At 39.7% G+C, this 13484-nt stretch overlaps 1 long non-coding RNA gene across 1 annotated transcript in view; it reads left to right on the top strand.

Moving 5' to 3' along the window:
- Positions 1-13484, top strand: part of LOC113242360 (uncharacterized) — a 290347-nt gene that overhangs the window by 260091 nt on the left and 16772 nt on the right. Inside the window, exon 4 of the long non-coding RNA XR_003311894.4 lies at positions 11240-11308. This is a non-coding gene — a long non-coding RNA (uncharacterized LOC113242360). The remainder of the gene's footprint in view (positions 1-11239; positions 11309-13484) is intronic.

The raw sequence follows: 13484 nt of genomic DNA, 5'->3' as shown, positions 1-13484 counted from the left end.
ATTTAAAGCACTCGATCTCACTTCGGTAAGAAATCTCTGAACCCCGCAAAGTCGTGGATGGTCGGGGCTCAGTGCGGAGCAGTCTGTAGCACACAACCCGGAGGGAAGCTCTCTTGGCCTCACTCACAAGCAGCCTTGTGTAATTCTTCCTCCATTAAGCTTGCATGCAGACCACACTGAGCTCAGCCATAGTCACCCTTCTTTGAGAAAAAAAATAATAAAGTGGCCTTATTATAAACATGGGCAAGCTGGATTTTTTTGAGGGGCTTTTGCATTTTGGAGCCTTGTGGTTTTCTTCGTCTATCTGATAATCATTAACATGCACAACGGTTAACCTTCCAGCAACGTGAAACTTTATATCCGAGCTTTGCGGCATCTGTCTTGCAACGCAGACTGAGGTTTGCTGAGGCTGTTTTTATAATCACTGGTGGTAAAATCAGGAAGATGCAAAATGGGCGTGTATTGAAACGCAGTTCATCCCACATTCTAGACCTTAAATTAGAGTGATGAGCATAAACACTGCAAACAGAGTTTTTTTTCCAACTAAATTGAAATTATATTTTAAATGACCTACAATTACCAGAAACCATCTCAAAGCTAGAAATTAACTTCTTAGGCACTGGTCCCAGCAGATCAGCTGTTAAATGGACCATCTTGTGTAGCTGACCTCCCACTCCAGCTTCACCCGCACACAGCCTCGCACGAACCAGGCAAGGTGGAGCCCCAGGGCGGTGCCCGATTTTCATGGTCATGTGACAGGCGTTGGCCAGTGGGATGGTACAGCCATATTTTTACAACTTCCCAAATGACAGTTTCATCCAGGTTCGTGACATTTTGCTGAAAAACTGTGCTTGTTTTGTTTTTAAGAACAAGCGACCGTTTTATTTTAGATTTTAATTGAACTATGTTTATGCAGGTTTTGTCATCTGGAATTTAGGGCATGAAATTGGGTTCAGGAGGAGCCAGAGACTATTCTGGGCTGGTCACCGTATGACCTTGGTTATGGCTCTCACCTTCAGGACTACACAATTCTTGTCAGAACTGTAAGAGATGAGCAGCTGGGCAAGTACCAAGTGCCCTGCCCTCAACATCAGGCAGGTGGCCTAGTCCTTGTTGCCACCTCCCTTTCAGTGAGAGTGTGAGGGTCTTAGGGTCAGCCTTTCTTTACACTGGCTGGTACACAACTCAGCACGTGGTTGACTTGAATTTAACACGGTGGAGTACTTTGAAATGTTGAAATTTGTGATTAGTGTATTTGCGAATGGATTAACTCGTTTGAACCTCACGGCCTCTTATTTCTCCAGGAACTCATAATAAACCTCTCTTCCTTGAGTCCAGTCTCTTGTCTTGAATCCACCCCCTAACTTCCCCAAAGTGATTTTTCTGAAATCCAAAGCAATGCTAATTTCCTTTTTAAAAACCCTTCAAACATCTCTCCATCACTAAGAGCTATGCTGATTCAATCCCTGCCAACTTCTCTGCCTCCCACCCCACACTTCTGCAGCACGAAATTATTTCTACTTCTCCCAGGGCACCACTCTTGTATTCTTGTAAAGCACCTCATGTCATGCCCTGGGTTCTTTCTGGCTTGCCCTCCCTGTCACTTCTCCACTTGGCTAAGTCACAAATGATGTTTAAGTCTGCTTAGACCATGCTGGGACTGAATGTTTGTGTCCTCTCAAAATTCATATGATAAAATCCGAATCCCCAAGGTGATGGTATTAGGAGATACCTTTGGGAGGGGTCCCCTTCAGGAGGTGGTTAGGTCGTGAAGGTAGAGCCTTCATGAATGGGATTAGTGCCCTTATAAAAGAGGCCCCAGAGAGATCTCTTGTCCCTTTTGCCATGTGGGGTACAGCAAGAAGACAACGGTCTATGAGGAAGCAGACTCTTACCAGACGCCAGTTCTGCCGGTGCCATGATCTTGGACTTCCCAGTCTCCAGACTGGGAAAAACAATTTCTGTTATTTATAAGCCACTAGTTTGTAGTATTTTGTTATAGCTACCCAAACTGACTAAGGCAGACCACATCTTCTAAGAAGCCGCTCTGGAAACCCCTACTTTAAGGTGGATACTCCTTTTTAATTTACTCGTTTTATAAGCATTGAGTCCCTGTTAAGTACTCAGTGATATTCGTTAATGGAGCTCATTTTGCTCCCATGAATCCCTCTGCTCATCTCAAGGTGTGGGGGAAGAGAAGAGAGTGTCCAAGAAGGAGGAGCTTGATTTCCTAGTGCCCATGAGGGGGTGGCCACATGGGTGATCTTTAGGGCATATTTGGGAGGCTCTATGTGAGAGCTGGAGAAGGGCGAGGTAGAACAAATGGCCACAGCCACTTCTCTTGACCGTGAACTCTATGAGGTTGAAATATGTAACTGAAGCCTAGAGTAAAAATTTGTTTTGTTCATTCTTTTGGACTCCATGTGTGTATTAGACTGACTGACAGTAAGTACGGTTAATAAAGCACTATACGACCATATTATTGACAATGTGATACTGGTCTTAAAATAGTTATTATGATTAGGGGATCAACTCTAAAGAGAGCTCGTTTTGATTATCTGTGCCCCATGAATCATTTCAGTGATTTGATTAAGTAGTGCTCTTTAACCCAACTTCTGGGGCATTTCTGAGGGAGAGGTGAATAGGTGTAGAATTAAAAGGCAATAAATGGGCTAAAATATCTATCGTCATTCTGTATCAGTAAGAATGCTTTTGGCATCCCTAGAAAACCTTACTAAGAGTGTCTTCAACTGTTTTACTAATATAACAGGCATTCTGGAGGTAAATAGTTGTTGGTGGTTGGTAATAGCTCAAAAAAGTACCAGAGCTAGTATTTCTCCAATTCTGTGGGCTCATCTCTTGGGGGACCAAGATGGCTGCCGTAGCTCTAGTCTGTATCGAAGGCCAGAAGGCAGTGGCAGAAGGAGTGGTGCTAGTGACATCTGTCCTTTATATCAGGAAAGCAAAGACTTGCCGGAAGCCCCTGGAGAATTCCACTTACACCTCATTGAAGCTGAAACTGTTTCACATAGCCAACCCTAGCGGCAGGAGAGCAGGAAAGCAAATATTTGGCTTTTCTAGCCTCTATAATGGAGGATGCCAAAAGGAGGTGGGTTTGAGGGTGGGAGTTGGGCCACCCGACCAATGGCATCTGCCACATGTATGTCCTCTCATTCCTTTAGAAGTCATCAGCCTTCACTACCACTTATCGGTGTCTTGCTCTTTGGATCTCTCTTAAGGTAGAGCCTGGAAAAAATAAAACCTTGCATCATTTATAAATTTCTCCAATTACCACAGCAGCGGGTAGTGTTGTCTCTGACAGGCTGTCTGTGCCTGGGGAAGAAGCATTTGCCTGTGGTGTCAGAGAAAGCTTTTGAATCCAGTTGTTTGGATAGATTTGAAAAAACGTGCAAACAAAAATGTCTATCCTTGGTATAACTTTTCGCTCTTGTTTATTCATGGGTGCTTCTAAGAGCTTTTGCAAGTAAACCTTCCAAAGCTGAAACTAAGTGTGGTAGGCAAACTATCTCAGAGTTCACGGTTTACGCCACCGATCAAGAAGAAGAACAATCCATTATTTCTGATGACGTAACCTCATGAAGGGGCATGTGGAATAAAGAAGGCGGGTTTCGAACAAGTTCGAAAACGTGAAGGCGCACTGTCTTCCCTCTGCTGGGACACCCACCGACACCTCTCCGATTTGGGAACACATGTGGCAGGATAGCGTACGATTTAGTTGGGCTGAAGGCGGTACAGAATGGTGTTTAAGATGTGGGCTCTGGAGCCAGAGTGTCTACAAGTCCTACTTCTACGGCTTACTAGCTGTGTAACCTAGGACAAGTTACTTAAATTCTCTGTGCCTCCAAATGGAGCAATGATAGTAACTCAGCTAATACACACAAATATATGTAGAGCACTGCGAAAATCTCCCATCACCGAATACACAATAACTGATAACCATTATCTCTCGTTACTACACAATGATATTATATATAATGATAATGCTCATTAGGGCGAGCAGACTCTTCGCTTCTCCACCTTTCCCTTCCTGTTGGCGCGAGTCTCTTTTGGGCATTTCCTTGTCACGGAGGAAGCACGCATAAATACTGGTCGCTGTCCAAGTGCTTCAGAGGCAACAGGACTCAGTCACTCTGTGAACACTATGTCATGTAGGATGTGTTATTTTCACAATTTCTCAGAAAAAATGGGAACTGAGCAGAAAGGTGGAGGAAGTCGTCCAAGCCACACAGCTAGTAAACTTGGAGTTAGGACTGGAACTCGGTTATTCTGGACTCGGGAAGTCTAGCCCCATTGCGGCGTTACTGAACTGAATGATAAGGCTCTAGGCAGCTTTTCGTGCGCATGCCTTTCTCCCTGCACAGAAATTTCTCAGGCTCGGAGGGAAAGATGTGAGTCACTGACCTCTTTTAGGACATCCACGCGATTCATAGTTATCCTCTTTTGCTGAAGACTGTTCCAAGGTCCTGATAAAGGAGGGCTCCAAAGGCTATATAAACGTAATGCTCAAGATAGCACCCCGTAAACCCTCTTACACTGTTGGTGGGAATGCAAGTTGGTACAGCCACTCTGGAAAACAGTGTGGAGGTCCCTCAAAAAGTTAAAAATGGAGCCACCCTCCGATCCAGCAATTGCACTCCTGCGTATTTACCCCAAAGATACAGACGTAGTGAAGAGAAGGGCCATATGCACCCCAATGTTCATAGCAGCCTTGTCCACAATAGCTAAACTCTGGAAGGAGCCAAGATGCCCTTCAACAGACGAATGGATAAAGAAGATGTGGTCCATATATACAATGGAATACTACTCAGCTATCAGAAAGAACGATTACCCAACATTTGCAGCAACATGGACGGCACTGGAGGAGATTATGCTAAGTGAAATAACTCAAGCAGAGAAAGACAATTATCATATGATTTCACTCATTTGTGGAACATAAGGAATAGCAGGGAGATCAGTAGGAGAAGGAAGGGAAGAATGAAGTGGGGGTAAACAGAAGGCGGAATGAGCCATGAGAAACTACGGACTCTGGGAAACAAACTGAGGGCTTCAGAGGGGAGGCGGATGGGGGATTGGGATAGGCCAGTGATGGGTATTAAGGAGGGCACGTATTGCACGATGCACTGGGTGTTATACACAAACAATGAATCATGGAACTTTACATCAAAAACTATTGATGTATGGTGAATAACATAACATAATAAAAAATTTAAAAAGAAAGAAACTAAAAAAGATAGCACCCAATAAACTTTAGCTGCTCTTTTATTGTTACAGGAACCCACCTTCTCTGGGCAAGGTTGAATGGACCCCTGAGCCAAGGTGGGCCAGTTGGATTCTCCCAAGAATTTGAAAATTAGACTCTGAGATAGTCCAGTAGATAGAGCATGTCCCTGGAACTGAGTTGATGGCAGTTCAAGAGCAGTGAAGTGTCTGTCTCACCACAGAGGCTGGAAAAGGCATGCAGGGCTGTGGGGCTTCTCAAGGGTTGGTTCTAGTTCCTTTCAAAATTCCAGCCTTAGGTGTTTGTGAGAAACCCTCTGTCCTAATACTCATTTACCCACATCTTGTTTTCTTCGTGTGTTAAGCTGGCTTAGATTGTTCTTTTGTCACCAGCAGCCAGAATAGCCTCAGTGAACACCATTTGATTGGGATGTGGGCATTATAGTTACTGACTAAAATAAGTGTTTTAGATTATCTGGGTTCTTTATTTATCATACTCCATACTCTCTTTTTTAGTCCCATAGATTAGGAGTTGACCTCTTCAAAGCCATAAATGTAATTCAGGTACCCTAACACAACCCTGAGAAGTTTCCACTTTCCCCCGTCAATTGCTAAATCTCAGCAAGGTTAAGAATATACAACATTGTGTCTCTCCACCTAAGGTCTCAGTGTGGGGTGTGTGTGTGTGTGTGTGTGTGTGCACGTATGTGCACTTGGGTCTAAAATTCCTAGAGCTGTGCTTTATTCTTGTGTACATTGCTTTTCAGGAAAGTTCTATATGCTTTGTTCCTCTGAGTATGTTCAGCCTTGCCCGTGCCATCGCTGAGCAGTGAGAATCACACTGTGGCTCCCAGGCCAGAGAAAAGTCCAGAAGGACAGAAAAGATTCATCTTCCAGTCACTGAATTGCATCTCTGTGTGGCTTCCATGCCAGAAATCCTGATGTAGGTGACACAAGCAAGGTCTTGCAGTCTTCATCCAAAGTCTCTCAAGCCGCTAGCTTGTAATACCAGTTAGAGTATATAAAGATACCCAAATGGATATGATTCCTAGAACTTAGTCATTCTACATATGACTTCTTATTACGAGAAGTGTCTTAAGATTTAAAACAATTCAAAAAACAAATTACAGGTTTTTTTGTTTGTTTTTCTTTTTTTTTAATTCAAGTAACTTTTATTTTTTATTTTTTTATAATAATTTTTTATTATGTTATGTTAGTCACTATACAGTACATTCCTAGTTTTTGACGTAAAGTTCCATGATTCATTACTTGCGTATAACACCCAGCACTCCATGCAATACGTGCCCTCCTTACGACCCATCACCAACCTATCCCAATCTCCCATCCCCCTCCCCTCTGAAGCCCTCAGTTTGTTTCCCAGAGTCCATAGTCTCTCATGGTTCATTCCCCCTTCTGTTTACCCCCCCTTCCTTCTTCCCTTTCTTCTACCTATCTTCCTACTTCTTATGTTCCATAAATGAGTGAAACTATATGATAATTGTCTTTCTCTGCTTGACTTATTTCGCTTAGCATTATCTCCTCCAGTCCCGTCCCTGTAGCTGCAAATGTTGTGAAATCGTTCTTTTTGATGGCTGAGTAATATTCCATTGTATATATGGACCACATCTTCTTAATCCAGTCATCTGTTGAAGGGCATCTCGGCTCCTTCCATGATTTAGCTATTGTGGACAAGGCTGCTATGAACATTGGGGTGCATATGGCCCTTCTCTTCACTACGTCTGTATTTTTGGGGATAAATACCCAGTAGTGCAATTGCTGGATCATAGGGTAGCTCCATTTTTAACTTTTTGAGGGATCTCTACACTGTTTTCCACAGTGGCTGTACCAACTTGCATTCCCACCAATAGTGTAAGAGGGATCGCCTTTCTCCACATCCTCTCCAACATTTGTTGTTTCCTGCCTTTTCAATTTTTGCCATTCTAACTGGCGTAAGGTGCTATCTCAATGTGGTTTTGATTTGAATTTCCCTGATGGCTGGGCAGCTGTGCAAGTACAGCTATGGAATATATTCCTACATAAGACATATTAGTATATATGTATATATATATACTAATGTATATTATTGTTTGTGTATAGAAATGAGACTGTTTTTCTTTTTTAAGTAACAGCCTTCAAGTACAGCGGCTCTTGATCAGGAATATATTTCAAGGTGATCTGGGAAGCTTTCTTTAAAACAGACTTGCCATCTGAGAGTAGGGAAGACAGATATTGTCACAGTTTGGGGGGGTCTCTAAATTGGTGTGATTCCTTGGAGGGCAATTCAGTAGTATTCATCAAAAATTTAAATATACATATATACTAATATGCCTTATGTAGGAATATATTCCATAGCTGTACTTGCATAGCTGCCCAGATATATATTTAAAAGAATGTGTGCTGAAGCATTATCAGTATATGAGGAAAAACTTGGAATATTATGAAGTCACTAAAAGGAGGTAGATTTTATGAAAGTATAGGTAGATCCTGTGAGAAAGAGGCCAAAATAATTAATAAAGCAAATTATAGAACAGAATATGCCTAATAATATAATTCTATCACATTTACATTAATAATAAGAGGAGAGATATGCATATACTTATGGGTTCGTACCCCCTTTATGATATAGATATATACTTCTATACATAGAAAGCTTCTGAAAGAATATATGAACTGTCCACAGGGTTGCCTCAGGGGAGTAAGAAAAGCATATTGTCTCAAAAAGAAATTTTAGAAGTATTTTATGCTGTTTTTGTTACCTACAACTAGAATAGTTTCAGTGAAGACAATTTGGCTGGCATGGACATTGCAGTTTCTGATTGAAGTTAAGTGTTTTAGATTATCAAGCTTACTATAAAACACAAAACTGATTCAGGCTTGTTGTAAAAAAGCATTTCAAACAATATAGACATTTATATACAACAAATCCTTTTTCCCTATTCCCCACCTAGATCCCTCTTGAGAGGGAGGGGACTTTCTACTTTTCATGTTGTACCTCTCTGTCCTGTTTTGTTTGTTTCTACCATGAGCATGTATAACTTTCATATATAATAGTCATATTTCACTATTCTAGGATCTTACCAAGACCTATTGGACTGGAAAGTTTGGGGATAGAGACTAGACATATACATTTAAAAATAACTGTCTACATGATTCCGATACGCATTCTTTGTTAAAAACCACTGCTAGCTAGGATCATTTTTTGTGTCCTAAAGACCACCATGACTTCAAATAAAATGTAAAAATTTCCATCATGGAGGTATTCCCATCTCTAAGAATTTAAGTAGCTTTAAAAGCATGAATAAATGGAAATTCCCAAAAGAAGGGCCCATCCCTGTGATATTCTGAAGGATTCGTGGTTGAATTGACCGTACTTGGTAGGAGCTGAATCGTGATTTCGCACTAGGAAGGGAGAGCAACTATAGGTTTTGCACATCTCTATTGTCCACTGCAGTGTCCATTGCATACGTTGCTAATCAATCTTCACATCCGCTCCCAGTGAGCCTTCACATAGCTCAGAATCCTTTTTATTAGAACTCATCATTCCAGATAGCTTTCATCTATCTTTGATGTTTAATGTCGAATGAAATCTATTATAATGGCCTTCTGTTTGTGTTCTTTCTAGCACTGTGTCCCCACTTTTTCAGAATGCAAAACCCTTCTTTGCTGTGAGCAACCTGTTCCATATGGGTTTCATAGGCCTGACTCTACTGCCTACTCCAGCTACAGAAGTGGAAACAACACCTGCAGTGCTCCCATAAATCAGACAACCCATCCCATAGGCCATACTGATTAGTACAGGGATAGGTACATGATCAAGTCAGATCAGTGAACTGTTCTTTCCTGGGACTTTCTCCTGGAGTTATTTGGGAAATAAAACAAAACATGTTTCTCTCTTTTGGTTATTAACCTTGTATACATTTTGAGTCTTCAGCTTTCAGCCATCACCTTGTTGGTGATTTAGAAAGAATCCGTTGAAGAACTCCCTGTCAAAGAAGGAAATGAGACAGAGTCCCTATATTGTCATTTATGATCCTTGATCCAGGTGTACCTGAAACCGGATGGATCTTCCGAACCTTCTATTTATGAGGGTTAATAAATTCCCTGAATTTGCCTACATTTGTTTGAGTTAGGTTAATACCACCTGCAATAAGGAATCTTCATTAATATGCCTATTCCCCTCCCTTCTCACTGGGTGTGAAAATCTGTGCTTGAGCTTCTTTTCGATTCTCTATCCTTTCTTTCTATTTGTGAGCTTTTCTTCATGTTTCTTGGCTCCTGTATTTGAGAATGGGACACTCAAAAGCCAGAAGGGGTGGATGATGGTTTGTGGTTGTTATTGTCATTATTAAGGTGAAAACAAGAAATTGTGATTGTAAAGCAATTTTACTAGAATTAGAATCAGGGATGAATTAGAATCTTGATAGGCAATGAGAAGAACGGTTGGCCAGCTCATTCATAGAACCACAGAATCTTAAAGGAGGAAGAGACCTAAGCAATTCAATATTCTCATTTTACAAAAGAGGAAACCGAGACGCAGAAGGTCCAAGGCTATAGAGTCTAGCCTGTAATCCAGGTCTCCCTGGCTTTCTCTGGTGTTCTTTCACTGCATTGTGCTACCTTTATTCTGGGTCTAAAACAGTCGAACTGGATCATGAAACAACTAGATGTAATCTTCAAAATGTATTAGCATCATTACCAATCAGTGAGTGAGTAGTTTCATCAAAATTCAGCATTTACAACTGCATTACAAAGCAGCAGAAGAAAATAAGTAGACCACATTAAACATAACCTCATACTTGACTAAACTGAAATTTTTTCATCTGTGATTCAAGGTCCAGATTTTTCCAATCTTCCACACTTGGTGTCTTTACTCTTTTAAATGTTGAGGACAGTTTTTGAAAGTTTTCTCTCAGCCCTGACATACTACATACATACAGATAGAATAGTGATTTCCTCTTTTCTGTGTGTGTGATTTCCTCTTAAATTGAAACTCTTATAGAAAGGACTACATCAGTAAACTACTTGTGGGGTTATTTTCAAGTAAATAACAGATTATTGGCAGTTCACAAAAAGTCCATATTGATATCTTGAGGTGTTTTTTTTTTTTTGTTAACTCCTTGCATTCCTGAGAGAGCTACATGACCTACAGAGCAATGAATCATTTCATTCCAAATACATAGAATCATGGAATTTAGGGTGAGAGGGTTATTTAGAAACTGCTTAGTTCAACATTTATTGATGAGGAACACAAGACCCAGGAAAATTAATTGACTGTATGCCACCATGGGGAGGGAGCTATTATGAATCCTTCCATAATGTCATCTGAAATTAACTTTTTCTTTTAAATGTGAATTTTCATGAAAATTTTGAAGCATTGATGGCAAGTAAGAAAATATATCAAAATTTAATTTTTGCTTATTAATATTAATTTAAAAACTTACATAACATGAAAGTACTATTTATTTGAGTGCTTAATTAAGCTAACATGTATTTTCTTACTTTTCTACTTCCCTTCCCAACCACACTCCAAAAAGCAACAATAATTATTCCAAAAACATTTTCCCCTTATTTCATATTTTATAATCTGATGTTAGGGGAATACAATCAACATATATTCTCATAAAATATTTTGTGTCATATGCACTTAACCTTAAGAAGTTGTGTACGTATACTAAAGCATTTGGTCTATGGTCTAATAGTCCCCCGTATGGACATACACACAGTTCCAGAAGCCTGAACACCTCCTTCAGAATCACTGAAGACCTGAAGACCTCTTCAGGTCCAATTGATGAAATTAAGCATGTCAAACACATCAAGCACAGTGGGTCACCAAGCCTCAGAAGCAAAGACTGAAAAAGGACCTCTCCCTGCTCTGCCTCACAAGGAAAGGCAGCTCTTGAATGGGAGAAAAACAATTAGAAAATGCAGGATCTTAATCCAAGAAAAGCCAAATAGGGGAAACAGATGTCTTTTACCTAATTCGTATTTTCCATTCTTTCAGGTGAGAAAGAAAGCTTTGTGGGAACTTGCAAGCCTATGTGTCCCAATGTGGTCTTCCAACCACAGAGAGGTGAGTCTCATACACAATGGTCAGTAGAGTTGCCCCAGAAGCTTCTAGCTGCCGCAAACGTAGGCCTAGAGTTCTTTTCTTTTTTTTTTTTTTTAAGAAGTTGCTTTTTTATTTTTAAGGAAACTTAAATAAAGAACTTAGAAAGTGTGTGAAACCAAAAGTTTTTTCTTTGAACAGTACCAATTCAACATAATATTTACTCTGTTCTGGATTTTGCTAGCTACTAGGGCTAGAAAAATGAAATTCCATTTCTTAAGATTTATTTTAAAGGGTAAATATCATAAGAGTGCAATAATAGATATAGAAAGGTGTTCACTGTAGCATTTATTACAACAGCAAAACATTGGCAACAATCTGAACAACCATCACTATGGAATTTGCTAAATTATGTTATATCTACACAGAAAAAAGGTTACCCTAAAGAAAGTATTCTATGTTGTTTCTGTTCTAATTTTCAATTGGATGAGATGGTATAGGTAAGAAATTCCAAAACATGTGCTTTCAGAAAGCAATTTTACTGGGGAAGGACTTAAACATGAAATGCTTGCTTTCTTTCTTGTTTAAACTCCTTCTGGGTGAAGAAATTCTATGCTGTAACAAGACCAGCTGGGGTTCCCGTATGAGAGATTGTTTCTCTAATATTTGTAAGACTGACCAACCTAAATCATTGAGTCAGGGAGTGCCCCAGCTGGACGTAATTATTCTGTGTAGATGGGGCCCTGGTAGATTGAATTATTTTGAGCATCTACCAGGGTACCTGGCTGGTGACTGTATATTATGGGATACTTCATTCAGGACATTGAAAGCAACAGGCATTGGTTTAGAAACAAAAAGAAACTAAATCTAGGTTTACTTAGAGTTACCTTTGCCCATAGTTCAATTATTAAAACATGCATTAGTACACATGAGGCTTTCTTAAATCATCAGTGGTCTACAAATGACAACTGTGATAAACTAATGAAATCTTGACTATCTGGAGAGGTGAAGCCTCACTTCGGATTCTGGTCCCTTTTAGTTTGCTTTCTTTCTGTCTCCAGCATTTGCTGTCTGTTTCTTAAGGCTTTGTCCTTTGTTCTCATCTTTTGGCAGCAGGATCTCTCCCATTCTTTCTGTACTTTCTCCAGATCCAGTTGCTAAAGAACAAGGACCTTGCATCTGAGCTATAGAGAAGTTATATGCTGCTGCCCCATCGTGATTTCACTACTCTCTTTTGACCTCTGTAATTTGTGTAATTCACTTTACTCTGCGTGAGCGTGGCAACTGTTCATTCATTTATTTATTCGTCAAATATTTATGGAGTGCCTGCTTTGTACCACATCCTCTTGTACAAATAGTAAGATTTGGCTTGTACTCTTTGGCCATAAAACAAGTCTCATAAGTTACAGAGCCTGGAAAATTATTCAGAATGTATTTTCTAAAAACAACTGAATTAAATTAGAAATCAACAGCAAAAAGCTACCTAAAAAATTCTCAAATTCTTGTATTGCACAATGTATTACTAACTAATTTATGGATCAAAAAATCAATTACAAAGAAGATATTTTAAGCTGAATGATAATGAAGATATTTCAGATTAAAAGGAAACAGGTAAAGCAGCGCTCGGAGGGAAATTTATACTTTTAAGTGCTTATGTTAGAAAAGGAGAAAGGCTTAAAGTCAGTAATCCACGCTTCCACATTAAGATAACAGAAAAAAAGAGGAATTTTAACCAAAACTAAGTAGAAAAATTAAACTAACATAGATAAGAATGAAAATCAATACAGAAAATGGACAGACAATAGAGAAAAGTAACGAAAGTAAAAAATTTGTTCTTTGAAAAGATTAATAAAATTGATAAAATATAGTTAAGGCAATGAGAAAACACAAGCCACTGTTGTGTAAATGAAAGAGAGGTCATCATTACAGATCCTAGAAGTATTAAAAGGATAGTAAAGGACTGTTATGAATAATTTTATGCAAATAATCTCAAGAACATAAATGAACAGGAAATCAAAAGCAATACCTCATTCTTGGAGATATTGCAAAGATATTTGACTTCATCACAAACTTGAAAGATACAGGAGTGGTGACTTCTTCTATCCCTATCTAACTGTCCCAAATGAGCTGTGAAGGCAGCAAATCTTTTTGGAGAATGTCATTGGATTCTTGAGAAATTAATTAGGTAGGAACTCCGGCC

This window comes from Ursus arctos, unplaced genomic scaffold (assembly GCF_023065955.2).
Source record: "Ursus arctos isolate Adak ecotype North America unplaced genomic scaffold, UrsArc2.0 scaffold_25, whole genome shotgun sequence".
Lineage (NCBI taxonomy): Eukaryota > Metazoa > Chordata > Mammalia > Carnivora > Ursidae > Ursus > Ursus arctos.
Note: the sequence above shows the minus strand (reverse complement) of the source record. Positions and strands in the feature narration are given on the sequence as shown.